This window comes from Fukomys damarensis, unplaced genomic scaffold, assembly GCF_012274545.1.
Source record: "Fukomys damarensis isolate Sample0158 unplaced genomic scaffold, DMR_v1.0_HiC HiC_scaffold_38, whole genome shotgun sequence".
Classification (NCBI taxonomy): Eukaryota; Metazoa; Chordata; class Mammalia; order Rodentia; family Bathyergidae; genus Fukomys; species Fukomys damarensis.
This window is the reverse complement of record NW_022900950.1, coordinates 47,654,174-47,661,820: the sequence shown is the minus strand read 5'-3', so window position 1 is coordinate 47,661,820 and position 7,647 is coordinate 47,654,174. Positions and strand designations below refer to the sequence as shown.

Sequence of the window (7,647 nt, the reverse complement as noted above, 5' to 3'; positions counted from 1 at the left end):
CCTTTTTTTTTTTTTTTTTTGGTACCGGAAAGTGAACTCAGGTCCTTGCTCTTGCAAGAGGCAGGTGGCAGCACCACTGAGCTAAATCCCTGGCCATTACATTTAAGATTAATAAACAGTGAAAAGTGCCCAAATCATTTCTGTACATCCAGTTTTTAAAAAATGAACACATTCCCTATAACCATCCCCTGGTTAAAAAATAGAACTTTAGTACTACCTCCAAAAGACTCCTCTGTGAGCCCCTTCCCAAGAAATACTCCATCCCTTCCAATTATTATCTTTTTTCCTCCTCAAACCAAAGATTAGTTTTATTTTTGAATTTTATAAAAAACAATTATATTATTTTGTGTCTACCCTCTTTTGTGCAAAATTGTACTATATATGTAAGATTCAATACATGTAGGATAGCGTTTGCGGCATAATATTCCATTATGTGAATATGGTTTAATTTTTTCATTCCTGTATTGATAGAAATTTAGGTCATTTTCAGTGTTGGGCTATTGCAAATAATGTTTCAACAACATTCTTGCAATTGGCTTTAGTTATCCAGGTACACAGATTTCTTCTGCATTAACTTAGCGGAGGAATGGATCATAAGATTATGTTTATTCAAATTTTATTAATTCAAATAACACTGCTTGTATTTTATCATCTCTACTTATGCCAAACACCTAAAATTAATTTGACCTCCTCTCAGATTTCCTCAAACACTGTGTGTTAACTTTGTTTTCCTTACTGTAGTAGACTTACTTTCCTCAAATATCTGCTGTCCGTTTATAGGCTATAATTATTTTTCCCCTCCCACTTTGAAGGGAGAGGAAATAATTTCCCCTTTTCAAGAAAACTGTCAGTTTGCACTCCCCCCAACACTGTATTGCTGGCAGTTATCCTAAAGCCAGGCCAACATTTAAATTGGTAGTTTTTTTCATTTAGTTATTAGAGTGGATGTGTGTGCTATTCAAATTTAGAGGGAATATTCATGTACCTCCTCTGTGTGAACAAACAGTTTTAATAACATTTAAGAGCATATTCTGAGTTTTATTTTGGGTTTTTGTTGTGTTGTATTTGTTTTTGTGCCTAACATGAGATTATCATTTTCTCCATAAAGTTTTAAAAAGTTTTTATTCAGATAACTCCATAATTTGCCAACCCCTTTACACTCTTGTTATGTTGTTTAGTAATTATGTAACAAATTTCCACATTTCTCCATTTTCTTACTGCCTCAAAATGGAATTTAAAAAATTGCCACCACTTTTTCTTCAGTATTGTAAATTGTTCCTCGTTTTCCTGTGCATACTCCATATAGATAGGTAAGAATCTTGAATATGTAACAAATTATAAATCATTAGATTTGAAATTGGTTAGATATGGTTAATTCTCAAATAGTGCTTTTTAAGGAGTTGAAATGCAATTCAATTTCATAAGTATTTACTAAGGTAACTATAGTAGGTTAAGTTGTATAAAGGTTCCTTAAGTACAAGATAAAATTTCTGATCCTAAATATTTATAAGTAAGTGTCTGAATATGCTGCACACACACAGTGTTATAAACTAATGTGTGGATTAAGCACCAGAACTGTTTAATACTTAATATAATTGAATAAATCTTTTCCCAAGATTTCAACATGATTTGGAATTGTCCCTCATGAATAAAATAGCTATTCTTTAATTAGAATACATCAATCCCAGGTAGCATGTGTCTGTAAACATGTTATTGACACCTTAATAGTCTTTCTACCTATACAGTTTCAAAGACTAGCATTTAAAAGCTAACAGAGGTGGTAAACATGCCTTGCACATTAATAAATAAGTACCCAAAGAATTTCATATTTAGCCAAAGTTGGCCACAAACATGCCTGTATACAAAGCATCCTCCATTATCAGGGAGATTCCTTAGACTAATTAATGGTTTGGGGAAATAATGGAGAGTGGAACTATGCTTTGAAGGAAGAAAATGCAAATTAAAAGTCCAATGAGGATGTAAATTTTGAGAGACCTGACAGCATAGTAAGGCTGTAGAACAGTGGAATCTTTCATATTCTGCTGGCACAACCGTTTTACAGGTGTGGTCTGGCAATATTTAATAAAGCTGAAACTTCATACTCAAAATAAATCTAACATGCGCTACTAGACTTTTCTCATAGATAATTTTATTCATGCATACAAGGGCACATGTATAGAACTGTTCATTACTTCATTTTATAACAATGAAGTAACTGGAAAAAATATAAATGTTCCAAAGTGAGGAAATAGATAGGTTTTAGGGGATTTATGCAGTGCAATACTAGATAACATGTACCAGTATTCCACTATATGAATCTATATTTTGAATACATCTCGAAATTACAATGTTGAGTAAAATAACAAGAAAGGGATATGTGAGATGTAATGTTACTGATATAAACTAATCAAAAGGAAAAAATCTCAAGACAACAGTATATTATAGTAATAATAGATCTGTGTAACATTTATCAGCATTATAAGTCTGGTTGATTCTGGAAAGTAATAAGTATAATACTTTCTATTTTCTTGTGTATTTGAAATATTTTTAAATTTTTAAAAAATGAGATATATTATCAACTGGGTAGTTGATAAAGGGGTTTTAAATGTTAGCATTTCAAGTTTAAAATTTGAGATAGTAATAGATGGTCAGTAAATTTTCAAATATTCATCAGTGAAATAATTGTTAGTCAACTTTGCATCACTGTGACAAAATATCTGATATAAACAACTTGAGGAAAAATTCATTTTGGCTCATGGTTTCAGAGATCTTAGCCTATGATCCCTTGGCTCATTGTTTTGGGGCCTGTGATGAAGAGACCATCATACAGAAAGAAGGGCATGACCGAGGAAGTCTGTTCACCTCTTGGTGGCCAGGAGGAAGAAAGAGAGAAGGGGGTGGACAAGCAAGAGCAGCACTGTGCTTTTTATATTAATGAAGCTCTGCTAATATCAAATAAATGGACTTTTAAGTCAGAAAAGTTACTAGAGGCATTATCAGCTTGACAGTGATAAAGGCTAATCTGTACCTAACAACAGACCCTTGAATTACCTGAAGTAATAATTGTTGGAATTGAGGAAAGAAATAGACAATTGAACTATTATAGTTGGAAATTAATACTTCATTTTCAATAATGAATAGAACAACCAGGCAGAAAATCAACAAGGAAATATAAATACTATAAACCTAACACATCTATAGAACACTACACCCCACAGTGGCTATATGTGCACTATTTTCAAGTGCATGTCATGTGGATCATTGTTCATAGGTTATATGCTAGGCCATAAAATAGATGAATTTTAAATTTTTTCTTGGTTCTTGTTTTTTCCCCATTCTCCTTCCCTCCTTTCCACACCTTGCTATTTACAAAAACTATGTTCCCTCCCTATTTATAAAAACTTATGTTTCTTTTTTTCCTTCTTTTCTTTCCCCTACAGCACCCCCCCACTTCCCCTTTGGACCTTTTCCTATTTCACATTCTCTTTTATACATTTTGGTCTTCACTATCACCACTCCTGTTGAGTATAGTTCTGGAGACAGCCATAGCAATTAGACAAGAGAAAGAAAAGGAATAAAGATAGGAAATCTTTATAAATTTTAAAAGCCAGAAAGTGTAACATCTACCTCCAAAAACAGTGGAATTGAATTAAAAATCAAAGAAATTTAGAACAGTCAAAATATAAGTAAAACTATGTTACTAAATAACAAATAGGCCAAAGAGAATCACAAAAAGAAATTAGAAAATACTTTGGGATGAATGAGAGAAAAGCACAGCATAGGAGAATTTATGAGTTAGAGTTGAAACAGCACTTAAATTCGTAGTGGCTCAAGTCTATGTCTTTTTTTTAAATCTTAGTAACTTTCTACTTCAAGAAAATAGAAATAAAAAAGCAAAGCTAATAGGAAGAAAATAGTAAAGATTAGAAATAAATGAACTAGAGACTAGGAAAGAATTAACAATACTAAAAGTTGGTTCTTTAAAAAAATGAACAATATTGCCAACTCTTTGGGTATATAATCAAGAAAAAAAGACTCAAATTATTGAAATCAAGAAAGAAGAGTCATTTCACAGGTCTTATAAAAGTAAAACTGGATTATTAGGGAATAGTCTGAATTGTTGCATGCCAACAATAGATATCCTAGATGGTTAAATAATCTAGAAGGTCACAAAACTGAAAAGTAATTATACATTTCAACTAAGTGAGATCTAGACCAGGAATGCAAATTGTTGTGTTCAACATATTTGAAACAGTCTTTGTCCTGTTTCACAGAATAGAAAAAAGACAGAAACCACATGATCATCTCAGTAGGTTCAGAAGAAGCCTTTGACTGAATTCATCACTTTTCATGATTAAAAAAAAGAAACAGTAAATAAGGAACAGAAAAGAACCACTTCAGCCTTATAAAAGATATTTACCAAAACAAAACAACCTACATTTAGCATTATACTTAATGGTAAAGACTGAATGCCTTTCCCTTAAGATTAAAATCAAGACAGATGTCCTGTTCTCACTCCTATTCAACATTTACTGGAAGGTCTAGCCCAGTTAAATAAATAAAGAATTAAAAGCATCCTCATAGGAATAAAACTCTATCCAAAGATAACATAATCTTATAAAAAGAAAATCTTAAATCACTAAATACTGTTAGAAGTATTAAATTTATCAAGATTGTAGGACATAAATTCAATTTAGACTAATCAGTTGTATTTTCATATAGTAACAATGAACTGTCTGAAAATAAAGATTTTTAACCAAGCATGGTGGCACACACCTGGAATCCCAGCTCTTCAGGTTACTGAGGCAGAAGGCCAGTTCATGGCCAGCCTGAGCAACTTACCAGCACCCTGTCTCAAAATTTAAAGAAAAAATAGGAAATGGGCCTTAGGATATAGCTCAGTGAGAAAGCCTAGTGTGTGAGGCAGTGGGTTCAATTTACAGTACTGCAAAAATAAACCAGTAAAATATATGTCTCTTACTCTGAAAAAGTAGAAAATATCAAAAAAGAAATTAAGGGAGATTTAAAAAGGAAAAAAGATCCCATGATCATAGTTCAGAAGACTTAATATCTATCAGAGTACTCCCTAAATTGGACACACATAACACATCTAACAAAATCATAGTTTATTGCTTTGCAGAAATTGATTCTAAAGGTCATATGGACTCAGAAAAACCAAAACAATCTCAAAAAAGAAGATAATTGGAGTACTCAGCATTTCCCAGTTGTAAAATGTAAAATATGACCAAGACAGTATGGCACTAGCATAAAGATAGACATTGATTACTGGAAAGAATTCAGAGTTCTAAAATAAACCTTTATGTTTATGGTCAGTTGATTATTGACAAAGCTGCCTAAATGATTTAGTTGGGAAAAAATAGTCTTTTCAACAAATGGTGCTGAGTCAACTCTGTATCGTAATGTAAAAGAAAGAAGTTGGATGCATATCAGCTGTCCACAAAATTAACTCAAAAATGAATCAATTCTAAAACAAGAACTAAACTGCAAGACTCAGACTAAAATATAGGGATAAACTTCCATGGTCTTGAATTATGGAATGGTTTCAAGATACAACACCAAAAACACAAGAAAAGAAAAATGAAATATAGTGTACTTTTTGAAGTTGAATAATTTTCTGTTAGAAAAGATGTCATCAAGAAACTAAAATTGAGATATTGTAGTGCTTCTCACTTCCTAGGATGGCTGAAATGAAAATGTGAGTTAGTAACAAATGTTGGCAAGGATGTGGAAAACTTGGAAGCCTCATACACTGCTGGTGGGAACATAAATTAATAAATCCACTTTGGAAAACAGTCCAGCAGTTCTACTCCTGGTTAAATACCCAAGAGAAACAAAATGTATTTCCATGCAAAAGAAAATTGTACAACAGCACTAATAGTACACAAAAAGTGAGAGCATTCCAAATGTCCACAAGATACATGAATGGATAAACAAAATATATTTATGCAATGGAATATCATTTAGGCATAACATGGTATGAATTACATTAGTATATGTATCAGCCTGAATGAATCTGGAAAATATTATGCTAAATGAAAGCAGCCAGCTATGAAAGTCTACAGAAGTTTCTTTAAACTAATGAAAATGTTCTCACATTGTTATGGTTGTACAATTCTGTGTGTATTCTAAAAAGCATTGAGTTGCACTTTTTATAACAAATTTTATACCTTTATACACAAAATATTTTAAAACTTATACTTTGTGTTCATATAATTTCAATGTGATTGTTAATGATCTAGAAATTAGTTATATTACTTTCTTTGATAGAGGAGTTAAAGTTACAGAATCAATTTCACAAAGCAGTAATAGATTATCATTTTTAGGTAAATGGCGTTAAATAATTTGTAGATTGACATTGTCTACTTCCTTAAACTGTAAATACACTGACATGCTTCAGTATTAGGGAGCAAAAATAAATTAATAAAAGTATGACTTTAAAACAAAATATATTTAAATTGTAACTTGTTCATTGACACTGGATGATCCAGAGAGAGATAATACTGAAACTCTGTGTTGATTTAGTTGCTCTGGTGACCACATACACTCTGGTGCAATCGAAAGCTTACTGTAATTGGCTAATTTGTTAGCAGTGTTGGAAGTAGTTATGAAGAGTATACTGATACTTCATTATATCTTTAACATCCCACCACTTTGTATACTTTCACTGGACAACTCTAAAATGTAAACTACTACCATAACAGAGTCTATAATGGTTGTCTGATTAGACTACTGACAGTCTGAAGCTCAGCTTGCCAGTGAAGGTGACCTTAGTGTTTAGTGAACTGGAACAAATTGGAACATCTGGAGCAAAAACATCAGTCTTTTTCCTCCCTTTACTCTGAGCTACATCCCCAACTCTTCCTTGTTTATTATGGGGTCTTGCTGAATTGACCACTCTCCGCAGTTTTACTGGTTTCTTAAATTTAGATTTTTATAAATTTTATCTTCATATCTTAAAATTATTTTTATGTGTTCAAACATTTAAAATAAGCTTTGGCAAGAATGTAGAGAAATTCTAACCTTCATACATCATTGGTAAGCATATAAAATGGTATAGCCACAGTGCAAAAGTTTAGTGGTTCCCCAGAAAATGAAACATAAAGCTACTATCTGACCTAGAAATCCTACTCCAAGTAAAGTAAGATTTGGAACCAGAGACAAGAGAATCATTTGTGATTTCTGAACTAACTTATAATATCGCTTCTCGGCCTTTTGGCTAAGATCAAGTGTAGTATCTGAACTAACTTATAAGACAATCTGGGGAAAAGAATCATTTTAGCTCTTTTGAGTGCTTGAGGGTAAACCCTTACCTGTTTGGCTCATTACTAGATACCTAAGATGTAACAGTACCTGGTATTTTATATAGTGCCAGAGTAATACTTTTTAAACAAATATAATAAACATCACTTACTGGTGCTTACTTAATGCATGTTATAACTATGCTTGAGCTTTCTATATCTCCTGATTCTTCAACAGTCTGATATAATTATTGACCTAATTTTCAGATTAGGAAATGAATATTTAAGTGATTTACCCAAAGTTGCACATAGCTATCAAATTGTGAAGCAGACTGAAAACCCAGTGAGCTACTCAGCTTTTCTTTTTTTTTTTTTTTTTTTTTTTTTT

General features: G+C 32.1%; 1 protein-coding gene and 1 non-coding gene across 3 annotated transcripts in view; both read left to right on the top strand.

Annotated features, from left to right (window-relative positions):
• The window catches only part of Fndc3a (fibronectin type III domain containing 3A), a 149,916-nt gene that overhangs the window by 31,950 nt on the left and 110,319 nt on the right, over positions 1-7,647 (top strand). The gene's annotated exons all lie outside the window — the stretch shown is intronic.
• LOC117284683 lies at positions 7,218-7,399 on the top strand. The gene has a single exon (XR_004515769.1). It is a non-coding gene; the product is annotated as a U2 spliceosomal RNA (small nuclear RNA).